The sequence below is a fragment of the Rhinolophus sinicus genome, linkage group LG16 (assembly GCF_036562045.2).
Source record: "Rhinolophus sinicus isolate RSC01 linkage group LG16, ASM3656204v1, whole genome shotgun sequence".
Classification (NCBI taxonomy): domain Eukaryota; kingdom Metazoa; phylum Chordata; class Mammalia; order Chiroptera; family Rhinolophidae; genus Rhinolophus; species Rhinolophus sinicus.
Genome location: NC_133765.1, coordinates 18,514,343 through 18,539,085, shown reverse-complemented (window position 1 = coordinate 18,539,085; position 24,743 = coordinate 18,514,343). Strand labels below are relative to the sequence as shown.

The 24,743-nt window shown below is 48.8% G+C and overlaps 1 long non-coding RNA gene and 1 gene segment (V, D, J or C); both read left to right on the top strand.

Annotated features, from left to right (window-relative positions):
* The window catches only part of LOC109439815 (putative non-functional immunoglobulin lambda variable 1-50), a 370,373-nt gene that overhangs the window by 32,944 nt on the left and 312,686 nt on the right, over nt 1–24,743 (top strand).
* LOC141569194 (uncharacterized) lies at nt 20,409–21,019 on the top strand. Its single transcript, XR_012492652.1, has 2 exons — nt 20,409–20,807; nt 20,920–21,019. It is a non-coding gene; the product is annotated as an uncharacterized LOC141569194 (long non-coding RNA).

Here is a 24,743-nt window from a genome sequence, read left to right as displayed (position 1 = left end):
GAAAGACGAAATTGATGGACACCCTGCACAGGACACATTGTTACACTAGCCCAAGGCAGGCACCATGTAAACCTGTCTTTCCCATGCTTATATATTTTATTCTGTTCAAACTCACCCTCATCAGTAAAAGTGTATAATAATTGCTGGCTGTTAACTGAATTGTGTGCCCTCCAGATTCATATGGAGACCTGACGCCTATGTGACTGTATTTGGAGATAGGGATGAAGGAGGTGTTTAAGGTTAAATGAAGTCACGGGGTCTGCACCGCGGAGAGCAGTGCTGGGCTCTGGGGTGCATCAGGTGGGACACGGCATGGGGCGGTCTCACCCGGCATGCTCTGGGGCACTAACTCCTTAAGTGGTTGTTTCTGTACATTTTTCTGCCTTCCATTTGTCACAGATAAAAGTCCTGTGACAAAGGGAAATCATAGTAGACAAGTCCAGCCCTATGAGATCACAGCGCTAGCAACCAACATGGCTGTGTGAATAGAGACAGTGACCTGGTGAGCTGCACAAGCCAGCTGGGTTCTAAGGGCTTTGGGCCACAGGGAGAGGTGAGTCCTGTGACCAGAAGGGGGCGCTGTGGGACTGCCCTGTGGTCTGTGCACAGCTGCTCAGTAAAACCATTCACTCAAAGGAATCAGGGCCTGGGGGCTGGGCCCTGAGCTCACTGATGGGGACTCAGCAGCTGTGTCCGCTCTGTCCTGGCAGAGTCCCCTGAGCAGGGATGTATGTGTTGTTTCAGCAGGTGCCTCCTCCCAGGGTTCTCCCAGGGGTGAAGCCAACCTCCATCCTCCTCAGTCTGGGGTGTGAGCTGAGCTCCAGCACCAGGGCTCAGGGAGGGGCTGGGCAGTCAGTGGATGGACACACATTTGCATAGACAGCCCCTCTTCTGGCAGAGGGTGGAGAAGAAAAGGAGGCCTGGGGCAGCCCAGCCCCACTGTGGGCTCAGGGCTGTGTGCACCATGGCCTGGACTCCTGTCCTCCTCGTGCTCCTCTGTCACAGCGCAGGTGGGGACATGCATAGGGGAGTCACTACCCTTGTTTTGTCTCTTCTTGTGCATGAAACTTTATCCTGGTCCCTGCCTCATCTCCCATTTGTGTCTGTGTTTGCAGGTTCCCTCTCCCAGCCTGTGCTGACTCAGCCGCCCTCCCTCTCTGCATCTCTGGGAGCATCAGCCAGACTCACCTGCACCATGAGCAGTGGCTTCAATGTAGCGGGCTACTGGATAGCCTGGTACCAGCAGAAGCCAGGGAGCCCTCTTACGTATCTCCTGGTGTTTAAATCAGACTCAGAAAAGTATCAGGGCTCCGCATCCAGCCGCTTCTCTGGATCCAAAGACACCTCGGCCAATGCGGCATATTTGCTCATCTCTGGGCTGCAGCCTGAGGACGAGGCTGACTATTACTGTGCTGCAGATCATGGCAGTGGGAGCAGCTACACTTACTCACAGTGACTCAGATGACAAGGAAGTGAGACAAAAACCTCTGGGCCCACAGACCAGGCCTCAGAGACTCTATTTTCTAACAACTTCTGTGGAGACAAGTGTAGGGGAGACTTCTTTGTGGTCAGACTTGTCCTTGAGGAAGAACGACTCACACACAGCTATATCTGCTACATGAGCCAGCCCAGGGCGTCCCGGGCACTCACAGGCTGATGGAGTAGAGAGACAACTGCCCATGCCCACAGGGCGGAGTAAGTTTACAGGAATGAATTCTGTGTTTGCAGCTTTAAATGAAGACCAAGATAATCATGTACATGTACAAATGAACACCGTAATGTGTGAATCTTGTGTTACTGGTGATACGTCCACAGCTGATACGTGAACACTCAACCTGGTCCCAGACGCACCTCCTCTCCCTCTGGACCCGCCTACACATCTGACTGGATCCAGACACTGCAGACTCCCACTGACAGCCCCTCACACCGTCCCTCTTCTCTCCTCTGCGGCGGAGTCCCTCACCTTCCTGATCTCTCCATCTGGCTCTTTAGGTCTTCACTCCATCTCCACAGAAGGTTTTCAGAGAAAACGACGAGTTCTTCCTGTAGATTCCATCCCCCAGGGCACCACCTTTAGGGAGGAGGATTAGCAGCCATTAGACCAGCACCAAATCCCTTCTTAATCTGATTCCTCCTTTGATCTCTTCATTGTATTTTTCTACTCCCCACCGCCCTCAGTCAATCTCTTTAATTTGCCAACAAATTACTGATTTTTTTCTAAAAATGTATTTGCATCCAGCCTGTTTAGTACTTGCACACAGGCCCTATTGATCATTTGTTTTTCCTCCTTCAGAATTACTGAGGCCCGGCCCACGGTCAGTGTTGATGTCATAAGCAAAGGAAGGATTGGCTGCATAATTCAACACACGCCAGCTTTTATCTTTTTCCCGTGAATATTTATTTCCTATGAACATCAGGACTAGCTCACCATTCACACAATTTACTCAGATTAATTATGCCCCATACATTAGCCCTCTTCCAAAATATAAGTAAACACTCTTTCCAGGTCACTCCCAGGGAGGCATCTGTGGGCCACAGGGCACTATGGGGCATGGCTGTGATGTCAGGGGTGGGGGAAGGGCTATAGGCTCACACTGCCCTGTGCTTCCTGAGACCTAAGACCCCACCACTGAGGGTCGTGTGTCTGCAGGATGAAAATGGACAGATAATCTCACTCCACAAAACCTGGATCTGACTAAGTGGAATTGTTATCAGAGCTAATCTGTTGCAATTTCTCTTTTCTGCCTAAATTTCCCTAGACTTACCCCTCCGCGCCACCATTCCCCCCAACACACACGTCTCTCCTCTCTCTGAGTGGACATGGTCTGGACTCTGTAGTTTCCGGGCTTCTCTGTCTCTCCAGAATCAGGGCTTGGCCTCTGCTGACCCTGCCATCTTCAGGGTCAGCGTCTCAGGAGGCAGAGTCTCCCTCAGCAGGAAACACCAGTGACATGAGTGTAACTGGGGTCCGTTAGCAGGGCAGCCAGGAAATGCCCTGAACACCTGCTGTGCTGGGATGAGTTGATGCTCAGGATCCCAGGACGAGTCTCTGCTCTGTCAGCAGCTCAGCCCCCTGACCACGTCTGGCTCAAGGGTCAGGACAGAACCAGGGACACAGGGTCCAGGTGCATCTGACTCAGTTTAGTCGACTGTCCAGATGATGTGTGTCCACACCATTTACTGAACACCTACTATGTGCTCGACTTGGGTCTAGGGACTAAGGACACTTTGTGTAAAACACAGGAGGGTTCCCCTTGCTCAGGGAGCTGACGTTGTCTGGAGAAGAGAGGACAATCAAGCCAAAGGCTTGTGCCCACGCTTTATTTCCCACACGGGGACGAAGGGTGTCTGCAGTCCCAGGTATCACAGCCACACAACACCCCCCACCCCCATCAGAAAGAGAAAGACTTGCCTTCCCTGACCCATTGATCGGGATCCCACGATTCAGGGTGACTGGAGCAGGTCACTCCATCACCCTGACACCAGCATGGTGACTAAGGAGGGGACTGTCAGATCGATTTAGGGAACACAAGTCCTGTCCATTTGGAACTGGGGTCAGTCCCAGATTAACCCCAGGGATTTGGGGTCCAAATAGGATAAGACAATGATGGAAGTTTCACCAAATAGGTCCCCACTCTGTGCATCATTCTTTCCTCCACCCTCATGTCTAGTTCAGGTTGGGACATGTACTGAGGACACTGGGATCTGGGCAGGTGACACCGGCCAGGCTGTTCCCGTCTCATAAACTGTAGCTCTGCTCCCTAACCCTTCTCATATTCCTGCAACAGATTGATTCCAGGCCAGGACATGCTGACTCCCAGATATGAAATTCAGGGTGTTTCAGGAGAGGTAGAAAGATGTCCTCGCTTTTCAGAGATAGTAACAAGATAAAGAAGGTTCAAGAACCCCCAATGTTGGCCACTTGCCCACTATTTCAGGGCACTTCTCCTTCACCTGTCACTCTGTCAGGTGAGGACCAGATTCAGGGTCAAAACAGAAACCTATCTTCTGTCCATACTCCATGGATTCTCTCCCCTCATAACGATGGGGCCAGACTGTGAAAGGGTAGGTTAGTGGGGCTGGTGTGTTGGATTTTATGCAAGAAGAATTAGGAACAACTCAAGGATTTTAAGACATTGGGTGACCTTCTGAATATGAATGAGAAAGATCCCTCTGAATACTGTGAGCAGACATTGCCTCAGGAAGCAGATAATCCTGGTCCTAGATTATTTACTAAAGACTCTAGAGTCCATAGCCATTTGCACAGTGAATGCAAGTATACATGCCAGGCACACTGAGGAAATGAAAGTTTCTATCCTTGTGTTTCTGGGCATTCAAAACATCTGCAGTATGACCTTAAAATATATACTGATATTCCTAATAAACTGAAAATAACTAGCAAGAAAAACAAGACGGAAAAACTACACTATAAACAAAATGTATAAGACCTAGGACAAAACACCCATAGAAAACATATGGCACAACTATGCGCAAAAGTGAAGTTTCTACTTAGAGATAAAATCAGCTACATATCATAGGGGAAAAGGTGTTATACAGTTCATGGTAAATATTAGACTACAAAAACAGATCACCTGCCCCCTCGTCTGTTCTATGACACCTGGCCTCACGCACATGAAGGTCATTTAGCTTTTTTAGAATCTATTGTGTGTGTGTGTGTGTGTGGGGGGGGATTATTGACAACTTAAATCTCTCTCTGTCTCTCTTTGTCTCTCTGTCTCTGTCTGTCTGTCTCTCTGTCTCTCTGTCTGTCTCTCTCTCTATATATAGAGAGATAGATCTCTCTCTCTCTGTATATATATACATATATTTATATATATACATATATATATATATATATATATATATATATATATATATATATATATATATATACTTCACAGAACAGAACTCATTCTGGGAGTGAGATACTACAGCAATCACCTACTATGTATCAAAATCACAGTTTCTGGGAAGGAGATCATGGCTGTATGAATAGAAACAGTGACCTGGTGAGCTGCACAAACCAGCTGGGCCATGGGGAGGTGTGTGCCCTGTGACCAGCAGCGGGCGCTGTGGCACTGCCCTGAGTCCTGACATAGATGCTCAGTGAGGACCATTTCCTCAAGGGAGCCTGGACCTGGGGGCTGGGCCCTGTGCTCCCTCATGGGGACTCAGCAGCTGTGTCCTCTCATGCCTGGCAGAGACTCCTGAGCAGGGACCTTTGTATCTTCTCAGCAGGTGCCTCCTCCCAGGGCTCTCCCAGGGGTGAAGCCAACCTCCACCCTCCTCAGTCTGAGGTGTGAGCTGAGCTCCAGCACCAGGGCTCAGGAGGGGCTGGGCAGTCACTGGATGGACACACATTTGCATGGACAGCCCCTCCTCTGGCAGAGGGTGGAGAAGAAAAGGAGGCCTGGGGCAGCCCAGCCCCACTGTGGGCTCAGGGCTGTGTGCACCATGGCCTGGACTCCTGTCCTCCTCATGCTCCTCTCTCACTGCACAGGTGGGGACAAGCCTTGGGCACTAGGGCAGCCCTCCGGCCTGTGCCTGCTTCTCTGTCTCAGCACCTGAGAACCTTTACCCTGGTCCCTGCCCATCACCCATTTGTGTCTGTGTTTGCAGGTTCCCTCTCCCAGCCTGTAGTGACTCAGCCGCCCGCCCTCTCTGCATCTCCGGGAGCATCAGCCAGACTCACCTGCACCCTTAGCGGTGGCTTCAATGTTGGGGGCTACTGGATAGAGTGGTTCCAGCAGAAGCCAGGGAGCCCTCCCCGGTATCTTCTGAGCTTTAAATCAGACTCAGAGAAATACCAGGGCTCCGGGGTCCCCAGCCGCTTCTCTGGATCCAAAGACACCTCGGCCAATGCAGGGCTTCTGCTCATCTCTGGGCTGCAGCCTGAGGACGAGGCTGACTATTACTGTGCTACAGCTCATGGCAGTGGGAGCAGCTATCGTTACTCACAGTGACTCAGATGATGAGGAAGCGACACAATAACCCCTGGGCCACAAACCTGTCCTCAGAGACCCTTTTTTTTTTTTTTTAACAACTTCTGTGGAGACAAGTGTAGGGGAGACTTCTTTGTGGTCAGACTTGTCCTTGAGGAGGAAAGACTCACACACAGTTATATCTGCTACATGAGCCAGCACAGGGCGTTGGGGACTCACAGGCTGATGGGGTAGAGAGACAACTGCCCATGTCCACCGGGTAGGAGTAAGTTAAGAAGAATGAATTCTGTGTTTGCAGCTTTAAATGAAGACCAAGATAATCATGTACATGTACAAATGAACACAGTAAAGTGTGAATCTTGTGTTATTGGTGATACGTCCACAGCTGATACGGGAACACTCACCCTGATCCCAGACGCACCTCCTCTCCCTCTGGACCCGCCTACACATCTGACTGGATCCAGACCCTGCAGACTCCCACTGACGGCCCCTCTCACCGTCCCTCTTCTCTCCTCTGCGGCGGCGTCCCTCACCTTCCTGATCTCTCCATCTGGTTCCTCAGGTCTTCACTCCATCTCCACGTTAGGTTTTCAGAGAAAACAACAAGTTCTTCCTGTAGATTCCATCCCCCAGGCACCACCTCTAGGGAGGAGGATTAGCAGCCATTAGACCAGCACCAAATCCCTTCTTAATCTGATTCCTCCTTTGATCTCTACATTCTATTTCTCTACTCCCCACCGCCCTCAGTCAATCTCTTTAATTTGCCAACACAACTACTCATTTTTTCTAAAAATGTATTTGCATCCAGCCTGTTCAGTATTTGCACACAGGTCCTATTGATCATTTGTTTTTCCTCCTTCAGAATTACTGAGGCCCGGCCCACGGTCAGTGTCGATGTCATAAGCAAAGGAAGGATTGGCTGCAAAATTCAACACACACAGCTTTTATCTTGTTCTGCGAATATTTATTTCCTAAGAACATTATGACTAACTCGCCATTCGCACAGTTTACTGAGATTACTGAAGCCCCATACATTAGCCCTCTTCCAAAATATAAGTAAACTCTTTCCAGGTCACCCCCAGCGAGGCATCTGTGGGCCACAGGGCACTGTGGGGCATGGCTGTGATGTCAGGGGAAGGGACTATAGGCTCACCCTGTCCTTTGCTTCCTGAGACCTAAGACCCCACCGCTGAGGGTCGTGTGTCTGCAGGATGAAAATGGACAGATTATCTCACTCCACAAAACCTGGATCTGACTAAGTGGAATTGTTATCAGAGCTAATCTGTTGCAATTTCTCTTTTCTGCCTAAATTTCCCTAGACTTACCCCTCCGCGCCACCCTTCCCACACACACACGTCTCTCCTCTCTCTGAGTGGGCATGGTCTGGACTCTGCAGTTTCCGGGCTTCTCTGTCTCTCCAGAATCAGGGCTTGGCCTCTGCTGACCCTGCCGTCCTCAGGGTCAGAGTCTCAGGAGGCAGAGTCTCCCTCAGCAGGAAACACCAGTGACATGAGTGTAACTGAAGTCCCATTATCAGTGCCACCAGGAAATTCCCTGAACACCTGCTGTGCTGGGATGAGTCGATGCTCAGGATCCCAGGACGAGTCTCTGCTCCGTCAGCAGCTCAGCTCCCTGACCACGTCTGGCTCCTGGCAGCACATGAGGCTGATTGTGGCATTTATTCTGGGACAGCAGCCTCGGTGCTGCTCACACGGTGCTCACAGTTCAAGGGGACACAAGTCACAACCTCCCCTGTGCTCTCAGGCCTGGGCTGTCATTCATTCAACCACCACAAATAACACTTTCGGCCAGACTGGAGCTTTGCTCTGAAATCTTCCGTCGTAACCCAGAGCCAAAGGGATACAGTCCCCTTTTATCTGCACCTATCGAGGACTCAGACATGGGAGCTGTGACAGAAAGTTTGGGGTTCAGTTGGCCTTGGGTAATAGAAATATATGAGATCTGATAATTAAGTTTGCGAACTCATCCTAGCAAAGTGCTATATACGAAAATGCTGAATATCATTACCGCCACCTTTGAAATACTCCCCTTGGGAAGCTATGCACTGACGCCAGCGCCTAGTCCACACTTCAAAGCAATTTTGTGACTATATTTCTGGAATGGCCATCATAGCTGTCATCGTATTACCCTTGATGTCCTGAATGTCATCAAAATGTCTTCCTTTCACTATTTCCTTATTTTCATATAAAGAAAGAAGTCATTGGGGGCCCGATCAGGTGAGTCGGGAGGGTGTTCCAATATACTTCTTTGTTTACTGGCTAAAAACTCCCTCACAGACAGTGCCGTGTGAGCTGGTGCATTGTCGTGATGCAAGAGCCATTAATTGTTGACGGACAGTTCAGGTCGTCTCATTTTTTCACACCGCCTTTTCAGCACTTCCAAATAGTAAACTTGGTTAACTGTTTGCCACTTGGTACAGACCTCGTGTCAGAATTTGTGTGTGTGTGTGCGTGTGTGTGTGTGTTTGTGTGTATCATTTTCAGGACAGAGAGTCTCCCACAGCTTATTCCAGCACCCAGCATCCCAGGGTGTGCTTTTTGCCTCCACACGAGAAAGCCGACTAAAAAGATAAACATGATGACGAGCCTCTGCTCCAAGAATAAGATTTTACCCGAGTCAGCCTCAGTCTTCCAGGAGCCAGCAATTACCTGGAGCTAGAAGCTGTGTTCATTGAATGCTTTGCTTTTAAATCAAAATCGCCTCTGGGTCAAGTGCAAAACGCCTTTAGGGCTGGCAGCCTGGCACTCACGCAGTGTTTTATTGTTATTCTTTGCTTCTGGTGTTCATTTTTTCACTCCATGTTTATAGTCAAGCAAACTACACTCGTGGGTCACAGAATTCTGAGGGACCCCTCTAATGGTAATGAACCTATTTCTTATAAGATAAAAGTAGAAGTTTTAAATGTCTTTTTTTACTGGACTTTGCACCACTTTGGATCAGAAAATATATCTGCCTTCTCCTCATGAGATCTGAAAACATGTTATTAATATCAAAGTAAAATATGCCAGAGACTTAGAAGATAGAACAATAGATATGGTTCATTTTAATTCTGTAGTAATATGAAATCTGCTTGAAAGATTCTTCTCCTTTTAAATGTTTTGTAGGTCATTACTACTAGAACCGTTTGTGTTTCATTTGTGTTGAATTCAGAGCAAAGAGTTTGCAATGGTGTGCTGAAATTCTAATTTAAGGAGTTCCTCCTTCAACATCAATAGATGACGTAACAGTACAGTAATCTACAGCTCGGGCCATGCCAATGTTGCAATGATTCTAGCTGAGCATATATTTAGAATCTTCATTACTTCAACTTTTTAGTCCGTGTATTTATGACAATTCACCATTTTTATGGACTCCTGGTGACAAAAATAGATTCAGTGTTTTCTTCTGCATCAATTTCCCAACATCATGGGAAATTAATAGTTAGGTTTTCAATGTCGGGGTCAGTTTTTTTTTTTTAGCCCTTCTAATACATATATAGGAATAGTTCATCCTGTAATAACTAACGATAGTGAACATATTTCATGCACTTATTTACCATCCATATATTCTCTGGGTGAACTTGCTAAGTTTTTAAAAAGAAATTATTTCTTTATTGTTGAATTTTAAGTGTTTTTTTTAATATTCTGGGTACATATTTTGAGATTAAGTGGTAAAAGGGAATGATAAAAGATAGTCCTTGTATCTGACGGTGGATCTGAACTCAGCCATGCAGGAGAAGAGACCCAACTTTCCCAAACTGCAGTTGGTAGAAAGACACACTTGCTCTGTTCTTTTTTTACTTGAAGCATAATACAAGCTTGATGTCTAGAAAGTATTATTGGGAAATTATCATCCATTAGAGCTAAGAGAACTCTCAGTGAAAGTGGAGAATAAAATCCTCATTAAAAATAAGGAAATCCACAAGAGGATATATATTGAAAATTCTTATCTCATAGGAGAAGGAAAGTAGGGAGGGAGGGAGGGAAGAAGGAAGGAAGGACGAAGAAAGGAAGGGAGGGAGGGAGGAAGGATTTTTCTAACGAATGATTCACACGAACATTGACTATCCTTCCAGAGTCTTTTGTCTCTGAAGTAGTATTTCCTGACCTGGACTGTCCTGTCCTGTCATTCTATTTCCTCTGTTTTCCCCCAAATTGATGTACAGTCCCTGCTTCTGTGTCTCAGGACACCTAGGCTGGCCTTGGCTGCCACTGAGGGACCTCAGCGCCCAGGGAGAAGAAAGGGGAAGGAGGGAGGCTGAGTGTGAACATTCTGCTTCTCAGTTCCTGGAATCCTCATGACGGGGAGAATTAATGAGATCACCTTTGTTAAAAATGTGCTTTTATCTACTGGGCCCAGAGTACCCTGGGTGACCTCTCCTTCTTCTCACCTCCCCTACTGGACACGATCTAGTCACACTGGCTTCTGGCACAAACTAGGCTTTCGGAGACATTTGGGGACGATCCCTCCTAAGGACCCTGATGGGGATAAGCATTTGTTTCAGCCTCGTCGCCTTGAGGAGCTGAACCCTCTGCCTATGAACTTTGGGGTTTCACTTCCAGGCTGCCTGTCTTATCACACACACACACACACACACACACACACACACGCACTTCATCAACCATCACCCTTGACCTGCTCCCTGCTCCTTCTCTGTTGTTTCCTCTTGTCATTGGAACCATCTTCTCCACAGTCTCCAAACCTGACAGCTCAGGGTTGTATTTATTCCCTCTTTCCCTCCTGACACATAGAGGTGGGCATCAGATTTATGTAGTCCCCCTCCTCAGTGTGTTAGATACATGACCCTCTGTATTTGCCCTGTTTATTTTATGCCCATGAGTTTCCCTTAGACCCTCATGTGCCTTCTTGTCTGGTCTTGTCATTGATTAATCAGAAAATTTCTGCCTCAAGACAAGCTGTTATGCATAAAAGCTCCATGAATTCCCATGTCTCCAGGGTCTGACTCCTGCAACGGCAGAGTGAGCCCCAGCATCACACCAGCACCCCCTCTCCAGGCTGCCCCCCTGTACCCCTCACACCAGACGCCTCCTCTATGGTCCTATCTCTTCAATGGCCGTATGGGTTTTCTAATTCTCTTCTTGCTTCCTGGGTTTGCACTTAGAGCCATCGTACTCACCCACCAGGGTAAAGGTCATCTACAAGGTCGCCGTAGCCTTAAGTAGCATGATTTGCTCTGGTTTTTGCTACACGGTGCTCTGCACCACCCACATGCCGGAGCCATTGTCACATGTAACTCTGTTTACAACATTGTCTGTGTGTCTGTCCCACTAGAACTGTTCCATTAACAACGAGGGACAGTATTAAAAATAATATTGAACAACTCTTCTATAGCAACCAAACCTGAGAATAAATCCAAGATATGAATAAAGGTAATTTTCTTTGTATTTGTAGGTGTGTGTGTGTGTGTGTAGTTCTTTCTTCAAGGGATATTCTCATCTACACCAAGATGCTACAGATTCAACACTAATTCTTTCTGTCTCTTTAAAGTTCAACTTGCATATATATTTTATCCCATCTAGGAGCCTACCCAATTTTGACATCGATGTTAAGGGTCTTTGATATAATTAAACGCCTTTAAATTTTTAACTCAATTTATGTGTAATATTAGTTTTTTTAACTACTTAAATAGTCTTACACAAGATCATTCTAAATCCTGACATGATCACTGATAGTGTAATGACAGTATCACAGAATGACTCATAAATATTGAACAACTAAATAATGCACATTAACCAAATAAGATTTTACCTTACAACATTTGGAAAATACTCAGTTGTGCAATTTCAAATTCGATTTTCAAATCTGTACCTACATTATAATATTGTCACCACTAGCAAATGTATCAGAATATACTACAATGCACATACTCCTAATTGTTTTTTCTTTGGATTCCCCTGGTCATTCGCAGATGTGAAAATATTCACAAGACTCAGAAAAGTAGGAGAGCAAGGAAACTTTTATTGAAGGTCATGCAGAGACAATGCATGTGGCGGTGTCTAAAGAAGACAGTTGCCTGGATAGTAAGGAGAGAAACACCGGGGAGGGAGGGGGTTTCCGGTGGAAGGGTCTCAGAGTAGACAACTGCACCCAACTTTAGGTTGGCTTTTTCTTATGTAGGAAAGGGTAGGTAAATGTTCCTTATAGCAGGGGATGTGACGAAGACGGAAGTCATTTGATTGACATATGTTGGTTATATAACTAATTTTTTTCTGTATCTGTTCTTATCCAGAATGCATACAGACAACCCACGAGGGTGGGGACAAGCCATAATGTTAACTTTGTTCTAATTTCATTATAATGAGGCTGGAGTTCAGATAGCGGCTAGGCTCCAACAGTTTGCACAGGCACTAGATTTTTCTGGTTGGGTCTTATGAACTTTTTCTAAGGACGTTTTTGACAGGAAGATTTATCTCTAGGGGCTGAGTCTGGGCGGCCCCTGGGGAGGGGACGCAGGCCTGGGCAGCCCCGCTTTGGGCTACTTTTATTAAGTTATTCTCTGCCTCATCACTAATTATCACAAAAATATTAGACGGGACCACACAGAGGAGGGACCTCAGGGCAGCAGAGGAAACATCACTGAGGAAGGCTGAGATCACAGAGACCAAGGCCCCCCCACACTGAAAAGACGCCTCATGAGGTGTGTCTGGGCCTCTCGGCCCAAATCCTATGGTGAGCGTGCAGTCGCGGCCAAAGAGCCTTGAACAGGAAAAGAGATAGAGATTAGAAGCCTCAGGGAGGGAAGTCCAGGTCCCACAGGCAGATGGGCATCCAGGCTCGGCTGACCTGCTGCCTGAGGTTGGAGAATCCACAATGGGTGATAGAGGCAGGAGGTTCACACATCACTGTGCCCCGGGCCAGCAGGTCAGCAGTGAAGGTAAGGTTCCCACATATCCTGCTGCACTGGGATTATTTAAAGATGGCAGAGGAAGACTCTTTAGCCATTGTCTGCCCATAGAAAGAGCAACCTGAACAACTATCCAAAGAGGAAAATGACTTTGTAGTAACTAAGGATTCCAGGTGAGTGACCAGCGCCTGGGTGAAGCGCAGAAATAAGACAAGGCACATTGAAGAGTGCAGGAAGGACAGTTTCACATGCACCCCCACCCTCCCCAAACCCAGGCAGCCCAGCGCTGAGAGAGACGACTCCCACTGGGGAGCCTGAGCACCGATGTCACTGTGGACCCCAGGAACAGGCCCGTTCCAGTCCCAGGGCGACTCCAGCATTCCAGGCTCCTGTTCCACAGCAGCTGACATGATGCCAGGTCCTGCCCAGCCCTGTATACCTTGACCTCAGAAGGCCCCTCGTGACCTGTGCACATGGCCAGCCCCACAACCAGGCTGCCTAACGTGGAGCCAGGCACCCAGGACCTGAACTCCAGACCGCTGTCCATAGCTGGCCCCAGTGTCAGGCGGCTGCGTGGACCCCGGTGCCAGGAGAGCTCTCTTGACTCAGAATCCCACCTGCCCCAGAACTAAGCTGAGTGTTGTGGCCCTTGGCTCCAGGAGGCCTTCCACGGACCCAATCTAACAGCCCATCCCAGCAACAGACTGACCCGTGTGGACTCAGCCTCCAGACTGGCTCCCTTAGACACTGGTTCCTGGCCTGTCCTGGTCCAAGGCTGGAATCGAGGATCCCGCCGTCACTCAATACAGGCTCCCAGTCCGTCCCAGCACCAGATTGCCTCCATGGACCTATCCTCCAGACCAGCTCCTGAGAACTCAGGTTCTCAGCCTGTTCGGCACCAGGCCAGTCCTTGCCTACCCAAACACCAGGCCCAAACCCTTAAGAACATAGAATATCGTCATTTGTCAACAACACGTTAAATATACAGCACATAGTAGATTATGTGATCAATGAATTTTCAACACTCAGTTTATCCACCCCCAAATCATAAAGGGATTCTTGTGGAACAACTTTTAAAGAACGATGATGGGGTTTGCAAGCTCTCTGTTCATAGAGATATGAGTCTAAAAAGGAGGAAATGATGAAGGAAGCAAGTACATGAAGGGCTACTAAATTATCTGCCATCTGAACTTTATTGTAACACAATGTGGCATAAATGTGAGCTACAGAGCTGCAAATCTTAGGATCCATTTTGCTTCCTTTCACCCGTCTTTAGTGTAGCAAATAAGCTATCTAAAAAGGGAGAAATTAAAGCACAAATAAGTTTGTGTGAGAATGTTAAGAACCTGTTTCAACGCACAAGATTTGGGGCACTAAGATGTATGCATATTCTACCTCATATGAAATGAAGTATCATCATCTGTGGGGGCACTAAGACCTGAATTTGTCATTTCTGTGTTTTTGGACCATCCGTATAAGGAGACTTCTGCTGAGAGTGAGACACTAAATGCATCGTGTACAGTGTATCAGAATTACAGCATCTAAGAACCAGACTATGGATGTATGAAAAGAGACAGTGACCTGCAGAAACCACCTGTGTTCTCAGGGACTTGGGACGTGGGGTGGTGTGTGCTCTGTGACCAGCAGGAGGCGCTTGGGAGTGAATGGTGGTCCCTAAAGAGCTACTCAGTGAGGACCATTCACTCAAAGGAGCCCAGGCCTGAGGGCTCACTCATGGGGACTCAGCAGCTGTGTCCTCTCAAGCCTGGCAGAGTCCCCTGAGCAGGGACCTTCGTGTGGTATAAGCAGGTGCCTCCTCCCAGGGCTCCCCCAGGGGTGAAGCCAACCTCCAACCTCCTCAGTCTGGGCTGTGAGCTGAGCTCCAGCACCAGGGCTCAGGGAGGGGCTGGGCAGTCACTTCATGGACACACATTTGCATGGACAGCCCCTCCTCTGGCAGAGGGTGGGGAAGAAAAGGAGGCCTGGGGCGGCCCAGCCCCACTGTGGGCTCAGGGCTGTGTGCACCATGGCCTGGACTCCTGTCCTCCTCGTGCTCCTCTCTCACTGCGCAGGTGGGGACATGCAAAGGGGAGTCACTACCCTTGTTTTGTCTCTTCTCGCTCATGAAACTTTACCCTGGTCCCTGCCCATCTCCCATTTGTGTCTGTGTTTGCAGGTTCCCTCTCCCAGCCTGTGCTGACTCAGCCGCCCTCCCTCTCTGCATCTCCGGGAGCATCAGCCAGACTCACCTGCACCCTGAGCAGTGACATCAGTGTTGGTGGTAAATACATATACTGGTACCAGCAGAAGCCAGGGAGCCCTCCCCGGTATCTCCTGCATTTCTACTCAGACTCAGATAAACACCAGGGCTCCGGGGTCCCCAGCCGCTTCTCTGGATCCAAAGACACCTCGGCCAATGCAGGGCTTCTGCTCATCTCTGGGCTGCAGCCTGAGGACGAGGCTGACTATTACTGTGCTATAGATCACGGTGGTACTGGACACAGTGACACACACAGATGGGGAAGTGGCACAAAAACCTCAATCCCCTGAGTCTTGTTTCATGAAAATTGAACATTTTAAAATAAATGGCATATGCACAAAACTATAGTTGGATGTACCTTCTGGTTTATAGTGGGTCTTGTTTCATTTTTTTGCGTTCCATGTGTCTGAGGTCTCAGAAAAATGGAAATAAGACTAAAAACAAAGTATTGATGATGACACTGCAATATTGACTAGTTATTCTGATGTAATAAAACCAGAGCTTTGGACCTGCGCCTTTTCACTTGAGATAAAGACATTGAGACTCTCCCAGCTTTCCTTCTTTATCAGACCCTGGGGGACAATCACAGGAGCTGGACCATCCTCCACAGCATGAACTCTGCTCTCCCAGGGGTCAGAGCGGACACCTTCCTGTCCCTCCCAGGCTCCTGAGCTCAGGGCTGTCTAAGGAGACCTGTGTCCCAGGGATGAAGCACTGAGATGTGAGATGCTGGGTGGGGACATGGCCCTGGAGGAATCCCAGGAACAGAGCTGGCCTGGGGCCCTCACTGGTACCTGTCTCCTAGTTGTGATGTCCAGGAGAGGGTAGTTAGGCAAGCAGAAGTAAGGATTTGTGGCCTGAATGCAGGACACCTCTCTGAGTGACATGAGAGGGTGGGGGACACTCCACACTTGCTGGGAAAATGCTGAGGCTACGCAATGGAAGGGGATGAAGTAGGTCCATGGATGAGAGGCTCTTACAGCTGACCCCACTCAGGACCATGGGGACTCCTGTGAGTGGGTTTTCCTGAGACCACAGGCACTGACCGTGTCCAGTCTCCACTCAGACCCCACTGGTGTTTCCAACAATCAGGGAAGGGCAGGACACTGGGGGACATTAAGAGAAGGAAATCCCCAGTATGTGCCTGTGTCACTCACAGTGTGAAGCTCTTGATGAGCCCAGATCCAAAATCACCTTCTCCTGCACAGGAAGCAAAGGGCACACTGGTGTTTACCATGGCAATGGTACCAAGGGCTTCCAGGCAGAACCCCCACCTTTGTGACCTAGGACAACAGTGAGGGACACCAGGGGTTTGAGCCTGACTCACTCATTCCAGTTTTGTTACCAGATCTCTTTGACCACCTCTGGGCTCCAGCCTGAGGACGAGGCTGACGATCACTGTTGTAGAGCTGAACACAACCCCAGCACCACAAAGAACTGTTCATGGGGACATGTGATAAACTCTGCCCTTCACTTCACGGTCTGTCCCATCCACTCCCTTGTCCTGCCTATGACCAACACTTACTCAGGCTTTGCCTTCTGCTGTCACTTCTGCTTCTAAAACCAGAGGCCTTCAAGCTGTCGACTCTATTTTTATGGGTCCAGTGAAAGTATCTCCTTCTGTAGACACTGATCTCTCAAAGCAAATAGAATTCCATTGTTTCTAAAGCAAAATAGTCTCCAGTGTTGCCGGTTGGGGATGAGACGGGAAGAGCATAGTGTGACACGGCAGAACCAGTGGCCCTCAGTCCTGCCCCCTATATGTCCAGTGGTACCAGCCTGGATTTACTGCTAATTCCATGAGCTCTGAAACCTTAGAGATCTGGGTTTCTGTCTTTCATCTGATATTAGAGATTTGGGGAGCTCCTGAATTCCCAGGTACTGAGCAATAACTCCCCACTGAGTAGATGGTTCTCAGAACATGATGTGCTCATGGCCCCACGTAACCCATGACTTACAATGCTTTTCCCTCTCTCATGCTTTGGTTTGGAGGATGATGGATAAATCAGATTTATTTGGGACCTAGACCCTATAAAATCAAGTCCATCATTAGAGTGAATCAAATTCCTGTTTTATATCACCATTTGTAGTGAGAAATATGAATTAAATAGACTAAAATGTCTGACAAAGACCAGACTCACAAGAAAATAAAGACCCGTCTGGCTGACAATGAAGGGTATATGAGAACGCAAAGCAGAGCAAGAGCAGAGACAATTTCCCTGACAACGCTGTGTTCTTGTTGGAAAGACAGGCATCAAAAACCACAGCCATCGTGGCTGGGGACCACAGGATACACTGAGCAACAGCAGTGACAGTAGTGATTACAACAACATTAAGTTAACTTGTAAGAGTGACCCAGGTACGATTATTACCAGGTAAGAACAAACATGCTGCTCTGGGGAACCTGAAGCCTTGAACTTGGTTCCCAGGAGCCACGTGAGCACTGGCTCTGACTCACACCCTGGCTTCATATTTCCTTCTCCGTCCTTAAGGAGTCATGGTCCAGCACTGATGTCCAGGAAGTGACAGATGGACAGTCACACAGGAGGAACTGATTTGCATAGAGACTTGACCAAGTAGGTTAGAATAAGGGACACCTGGGAGGAGGGTCACAATTGCATCAACGTGGCCTAAAGAAGCAGAATTATGGGGGCACGTCCAGCATGGCCGGGACTCCTCTGCTTCAACTTCCTCAGTCATTGGACAGGACATTCCATGAGGGGGCAGTGAGTGGTTCCTGGGGATACATTTGCTATTTTTCCTCCTGGCATTTGGCCACGGGTGTCATCCCATTCTTTCCAGGGATTGTGGGGACTCTGGAATCCCTGGTATTCATAGTGTGTCTGGGGCTCTGTGTATAAGAAGAGAAATAAGAAAAATATGTAATATATTCCAACATATATATATATATATATATACCTTCTTGAACACAATCCAATCCAGAAGGCATCATAAGAGAGTTCAAACAAACATGCATGGCACTTTTAAAAGACTTAAAATAGAAGGTGTGTAGCCCACACTTATTTCCTTCTCCTTAAAAATCATGACATCCAAGCCAACAGGAACAGGATCAGGTTTGAAAATCATATGTCAGTTTCCTCCATGCACATAGATGTCAACATTACTCAGCATGTTAACCAGTGGAATCATCTAGATGGAGAAAGGTTTCCCTTGACCACTAGGGAGGCTTTGGGCTGAGACTGAGGTACTGGGAAGTCTCTTGGGGATGGTGACCGTGGACTTGGAGGGAGAGCAGACACGAGAGGTGATGAACTAGTGTAAGAGCCACAATCGGGGGGAGAGCACTGGAGCTCCCAGCAGTGGTTCCCTGACAAGGTGGAGAGAAGACACACTTACAGGACATGCTGCCTTGGGACGCAGTCCCCTCGCCCTTGGCAGGCCCCATGGGAAGAGTGGAGACGGGTAGGCTGTTGTGTGTGTGACACACTGCTCAGCCTGGGCCAATCTGTCTGTATTAGAGTGGGATGAAAAGGAAAAATTAAAGTCACAATAAAAACAAAACAAAACAAAAAAACTCTGCATCATCAATGAGGAAGTAATACCAAGAAGATTAGGGCTACAAATACATCTACAAAAATTAATTTGTACTGAATAATGATACAACTTCATAAAGTGCTTATTATGTGCCTTAGTCATAAAAAACCTACCAAACCTTAAAAATTGCCTGGAAAAAAGAACAAGACTTATAATGAAAACAATAGTTCAAAAAATAGCCTTGTAAACGCAAAATTAAAATATAACTTAGGTTTTTTTTTTTCCTTTCAGTCAGTTCACGGACATATTTTATTAAGGTAATGACCTTATATTTTCACTCACCCATTTAAACATGTTGGTGCATTTAAACTTCCAAAGTCATACAGCCCAGTCCAACACGCACACACAGAGTGGGCCAAACGGACAGTCAGGCAGTTTCTCTCTGCCCCAAACAGCTCTTCAAACTACAGTCAGTTAAGAGTCTGGTGCAAAAAATTCCTGAGTTTTTCTAGTCACGTAAAAACATCTTTTTAAAAAAAATTTGATATATTGGACAGGTTTTCTTTTTGTTTCCTTTACTGAAGCTATTCCCTTTGCAAAATAATGTATAGTGGGCACTGTTTTCAGATAAAAGTGTAATAATTTATCCTGCTGTCAGACAGTCTCACAGGACTCACTCTGAGTACCAACCAAATTTTCTCTCACCCTCTATTTGGAGTTTTGGTCCTAAGAGCTGCCACCTGTGAGGCTCACCTGGGAACAGGCACCGCTGGAACAGACTCAGGGATATAACTCATTCCATTCTCAGTACTTAGCATGTTTGCCCTTCATGCTCTTAAGTAAAACGCTACACAGATACTTATGTGGCACAGCTCCCAGCAGACTAGTATCCTGTTCATGCAGAATAGAAACCCAGGAGTTAATCACATTGTAGGGAGAAAAAACAACACGTGGATGATGGTAGCATTGGAATGTGTGGGGTTATAGACAGATGATAAAGATTTACACAGCATCACCCACGAAGAATGCACACTGGGCTTCCTCCCCACAATCTCCCCCTCCCTAGAGAGAGGAGCCCTGTGGGGACAGAGCCCCAGAAAGTAGTTTACAGGCTCTCGGCCTCGCGTGGAGGAGTGCTGGCTCGGGTAGTAGATGGCCGTCAGCTGTGGCTGATTGGCCGTCAGCTGTAGCCAGTTAGCCAATTAGCCGCTAATATAACTGCTGCGGCTACAGAGGAGAGGGGAGGAGAGTGAAAGAGAGTCGTCGGTGGGTTGCAGACAAAAGGGACAGCAGGTCGCACGTCCAGTGAACCCAGCCTCCAGTGAGACCGTAGTGGTATGACTCCCCTACCTATGGCTCCGTGGGTGTTCCTTTTTGGCCTCGCCATATCCTGCGTTCTTGTATGGGGAGCGGGACCAGAGACCCTGCAGGCCTCCCCGCACGACACATGGCGCAGCGAGCTGGGTCTCCCGCATGACAAGCCCCTTTGTCCTCTGGGCTCTGGGGGATCCACAGGAAAGAGAGCTCTGGGCACCAGGGAGGAATCACTTATGAGGAAAGAACCCGTGTCCTGTAAAGAACAAGACAACCCTCCAAGGTCAATGCTCTGGAGTTGATCCTGATCTAAAGGAGTTTGTATAAGAGACACCACCTCAGTCCTGACCACTAAACAGCCAAGGGAGCCGTGTGCAGACTCACCCTGAGGAGTCTGAGTGGAGCATCAAGATGCCCTGAGGTGATGGGGAGGCCACATGAGGAGACGCCTGGGCTGACCAAAGGCAGGGGCAGAAGACAGAGCAGTGAGGATGTGGAAGCTGATGGGCCCTCGTCACCATGTCACACAGTGGTGTGTCCGTGTCTGGGCACCAGGGGGTGGTAAAAGCCCATCCCTGATCATCTGGGGGTGACCAGAGCTGGGACCAGCCTCCTGGCACAGCTTGTGTCCTCTGCTCAGGGCTCACAGCTGTGACCTCCCCACACCTTGGGCCCCACACAGCCCCTCCCCTGCCCACACCCCTGACATCCTCAGGCAGAGAGGCCTGACCCGGGGCCCAGTGAGGGATCAGAAAGCTGGGGGTCTCATTTGCATGAGTGGACCCTCCCTCTCTCAGAGTATGAAGAGGGGAAGGGAGACATTTGGGGGAAGCTCTGCTTCAGCTGTGGGGCCACAGAAGGCAGGACTCGGTGACCATCTCCACCATGGCCTGGTCCCCTCTCCTCCTCACCCTCATCGCTCACTGCACAGGTGACTGGATACGGGGACAGGGGAAGGGACCCTGGGAAGACACATGGGGCCCTGCTTCCTCCTCTTGTCTCTAGACCCAGAATCACCATCTCTGTGTCTCTCCCTCTTCCAGGATCCTGGGCCCAGTCTGTGCTGACTCAGCCGCCCTCAGTGTCTGGGGCCCCGGGACAGAGTGTCACCATCTCCTGCACTGGAAGCAGCTCCAACATCGGGGGTTATTATGTGTCCTGGTACCAACAGCTCCCAAAAAAGGCCCCCAAACTCCTGATATATGAATACAGCAAACGACCCTCGGGGGTCCCCGACCGATTCTCTGGTTCCAAGTCTGGCAACTCGGCCTCCATGACCATCAGTGGACTCCAGGCTGAGGACGAGGCTGAATATTACTGCCAGTCCTATGATAGCAGCCTCAGTGCTCACAATGCTCCAGGCCTGTGGGGAAGTGAGACACAAACCTGCTGTCTTTCCTGCTGTGGGGCTTCCCTGGGCAAACCCACTGACAAGAAAGCTGCTTCCTTTTTGTTTGGCCTAAAGTTGGGTCTTAGCCCCATTCCAGAAAACTTTGTCTGCACAGTGTGTCCTTCTCCTAACGAATTCTGCCCCCAAAGCCTGTCCTTGGGGGCTGCTCATTGTCTGGTTTTTTGAAACTGAACAGAAATTCCTGGTTGCTGGGAGAGGCGGCCCTGGAGACAGAGGCCATGAGGAGTGTGTTAGTGCCAGGGCTGCTATGACACAGTACACAGACTGGGCGGCTTAAACAACTGAAGTGTATGTTCTCACAGAGGTAAATTCTAGAAGTCCAAGGTTGCTTTCTCCTGAGGCCTCTGTCCTGGGCTTACAGGTGGCTGCATTCTCCCTGAGTCCCCACATGGCCTGTTCTCTGTGTGTGGTCACCCTGGTTTCTCTTCCTCTTCTTATAAAGACACCGGCCCTGCTTGATTAGGGCACGACCATCATGACCTTGGTGACCTTCATAACCACCTACCAGGCCTGATTCCCAGGGACAGTCACAGTGTGGATTGGAATTACAACATAGGATGGTGGGACATAGTTCAGTCCGTATCAAGGGTCAGCACAGAACCAGGGACACAGGGTCCAGGTGCATCTGACTCAGTTTAATCGACTGTCCAGATGATGTGTGTCCACACCATTTACTGAACACCTACTATGTGCTCGACTTGGGTCTAGGGACTAAGGACACTTTGTGTAAAACACAGGAGGGTTCCCCTTGCTCAGGGAGCTGACGTTGTCTGGAGAAGAGAGGACAATCAAGCCAAAGGCTTGTGTCCACGCTTTATTTCCCACACGGGGACAAAGGGTGTCTGCAGTCCCAGGTATCACAGCCACACAACACCCCCTACCCCCCATCAGAAAGAGAAAGACTTGCCTTCCCTGACCCATTGATCGGGATCCCACGATTCAGGGTGACTGGAGCAGGTAACTCACGTCATCCTGACACCAGCATGGTGACTAAGAGGGGATTGTCCGATTGATTTAGGGAACACAAGACCTGTCCATTTGAAATGGGAGTCAGTCCCAGATTAACCCCAGGGATTTGGGGTCCAAATAGGATAAGACAATGATGGAAGTTTCACCAAATAGGTCCCCACTCTGTGCATCATTCCTTCCTCCACCCTCATGTTTAGTTCAGATTGGGACAAGTACTGAGGACACTGGGATCTGGGCAGGTGACACCGGCCAGGCTGTTCCCGTCTCATAAACTGTAGCCCTGCTCCCTGACCCTTCTCATATTCCTGCAACAGATCGATTCCAGGCCAGGACATGCTGACTCCCAGATATGAAATGCAGGGTGTTTCAGGAGAGGAAGAAAGATGTCCTCACTTCCCAGACGTAGTAACAAGATAAAGAAGGTTCAAGAACCCCCAGTGTTGGCCACTTGCCCACTACTCCAGGGCGTTTCTCCTTCACCTGTCACTCTGTCAGGTAAGGACCAGATTCAGGGTCAAAACAGAAACCTATCTTCTGTCTACACTCTCCATGGATTCTCTTCCCTCATAACGATGGGGCCAGACCGTGAAGGGAAGGTTAGTGGGGCTGGTGTGTTGGATTTTATGCAAGAAGAATTAGGAACAACTCAAGGATTTTAAGCCATTGGTTGACCTTCTGAATATGAACGAGAAAGATCCCTCTGAATACTGTGAGCAGACAGTGCCTCAGGAAGAAGGTAATCCTGGTCCTAGATTGTTTACTAAAGACTCTAGAAGTCCGTAGCCATTTGCACAGTTAATGCAAGTGTACATGCCAGGCACACTGAGGAAATAAAAGTTTCTACCCTTGTCTTTCTGGGCATTCAAAACATCTGCAGTATGACCTTAAAATATATGCTGATATTCCTAATAAACTGAAAATAACTAGCAAGAAAAATTGGATGGAAAAATTACAATATAAACAAAATGTATAATATCTAGGACAAAATACCAATAGAAAACATATGACACAACTATGCACAAAGCTGAAGATTCTACTTACAGATAAAATCAGCTACATATTATAGGGGAAAACGTGTTATACAGTTCACTGGTACATATTAGCCTACAAAAACAGATCACCTGACCCCTTGTCTGTTCTATGACACCTGGCCTCATGCACACGAGGGTCATTTAGCATTTTCTAGAATCTATTGGGTGTGTGTGCATGCGGGTGGGTATTGACAACTTAAGTCTCTCTGTCTCTCTTTGTCTCTCTGTCCCTGTCTCTTTCTCTCTCTACATATAGAGAGATACAGGTATCTATCTATCTATCTATCTATCTATCTATCTACCTACCTACCTACCTATCTATCTATCTATCTATATCCCACAGAACAGAACTCATTCTGGGAGTCAGATACTACAGCAATCACCTACAATGTATCAAAATCACAGTTTCTGGGAAGCAGATCATGGCTGTATGAATAGAGACAGTGACCTGGTGAGCTGCACAAACCAGCTGGGCCACGGGACGTGTGTGCCCTGTGACCTGCAGGGGGCGCTGTGGGACTGCCCTGCGGTCCCTACACAGCTCCTCAGTGTGGGGCATTCACTCAAAGGAGCCTTGGCTTGGGTGCTGGGCCCTGAGCTCCCCGATGGGGACTCAGCAGCTGTGTCCTCTCAGGCCTGGCAGAGTCCCCCTGCACAGGGACCTTTGTGTGGTCTCAGCAGGTGCCTCCTCCCAGGGCTCTCCCAGGGGTGAAGCCAACCTCCATCCTCCTCTGTCTGGGGTGTGAGCTGAGCTCCAGCACCAGGGCTCAGGGAGGGGCTGGGCAGTCAGTGGATGGACACACATTTGCATGGACAGCCCCTCCTCTGGCAGAGGGTGGAGAAGAAAAGGAGGCCTGGGGCAGCCCAGCCCCACTGTGGGCTCAGGGCTGTGTGCACCATGGCCTGGACTCCTGTCCTCCTCGTGCTCCTCTCTCACTGCGCAGGTGGGGACAGGCCTGGGGCACTAGGGCAGCCCTCTGGCCTGTGCCTGTTTCTCTGTCTCAGCACCTGAGAACCTTTACCCTGGTCCCTGCCCATCTCCCATTAGTGTCTGTGTTTGCAGGTTCCCTCTCCCTGTCTGTGCTGACTCAGCCGCCCTCCCTCTCTGCATCTCTGGGAGCATCAGCCAGACTCACCTGCACCCTGAGCAGTGGTTTCAATGTTGAGGGCTACTGGATAGACTGGTTCCAGCAGAAGCCAGGGAGCCCTCCCCGGTATCTCCTATATTACAAGTCAGACTCAGATAAACACCAGGGCTCCGGGGTCCCCAGCCGCTTCTCTGGATCTAAAGACACCTCGGCCAATGCAGGGCTTCTGCTCATCTCTGGGCTGCAGCCTGAGGACGAGGCTATTACTGTGCCACAGGTCATGGCAGTGGGAGCAGCGTTAGTTACTCACGGTGACTCAGCTGATGAGGAAGTGAGACAATAACACCTGGTCCACAGCCCTTGGCTCT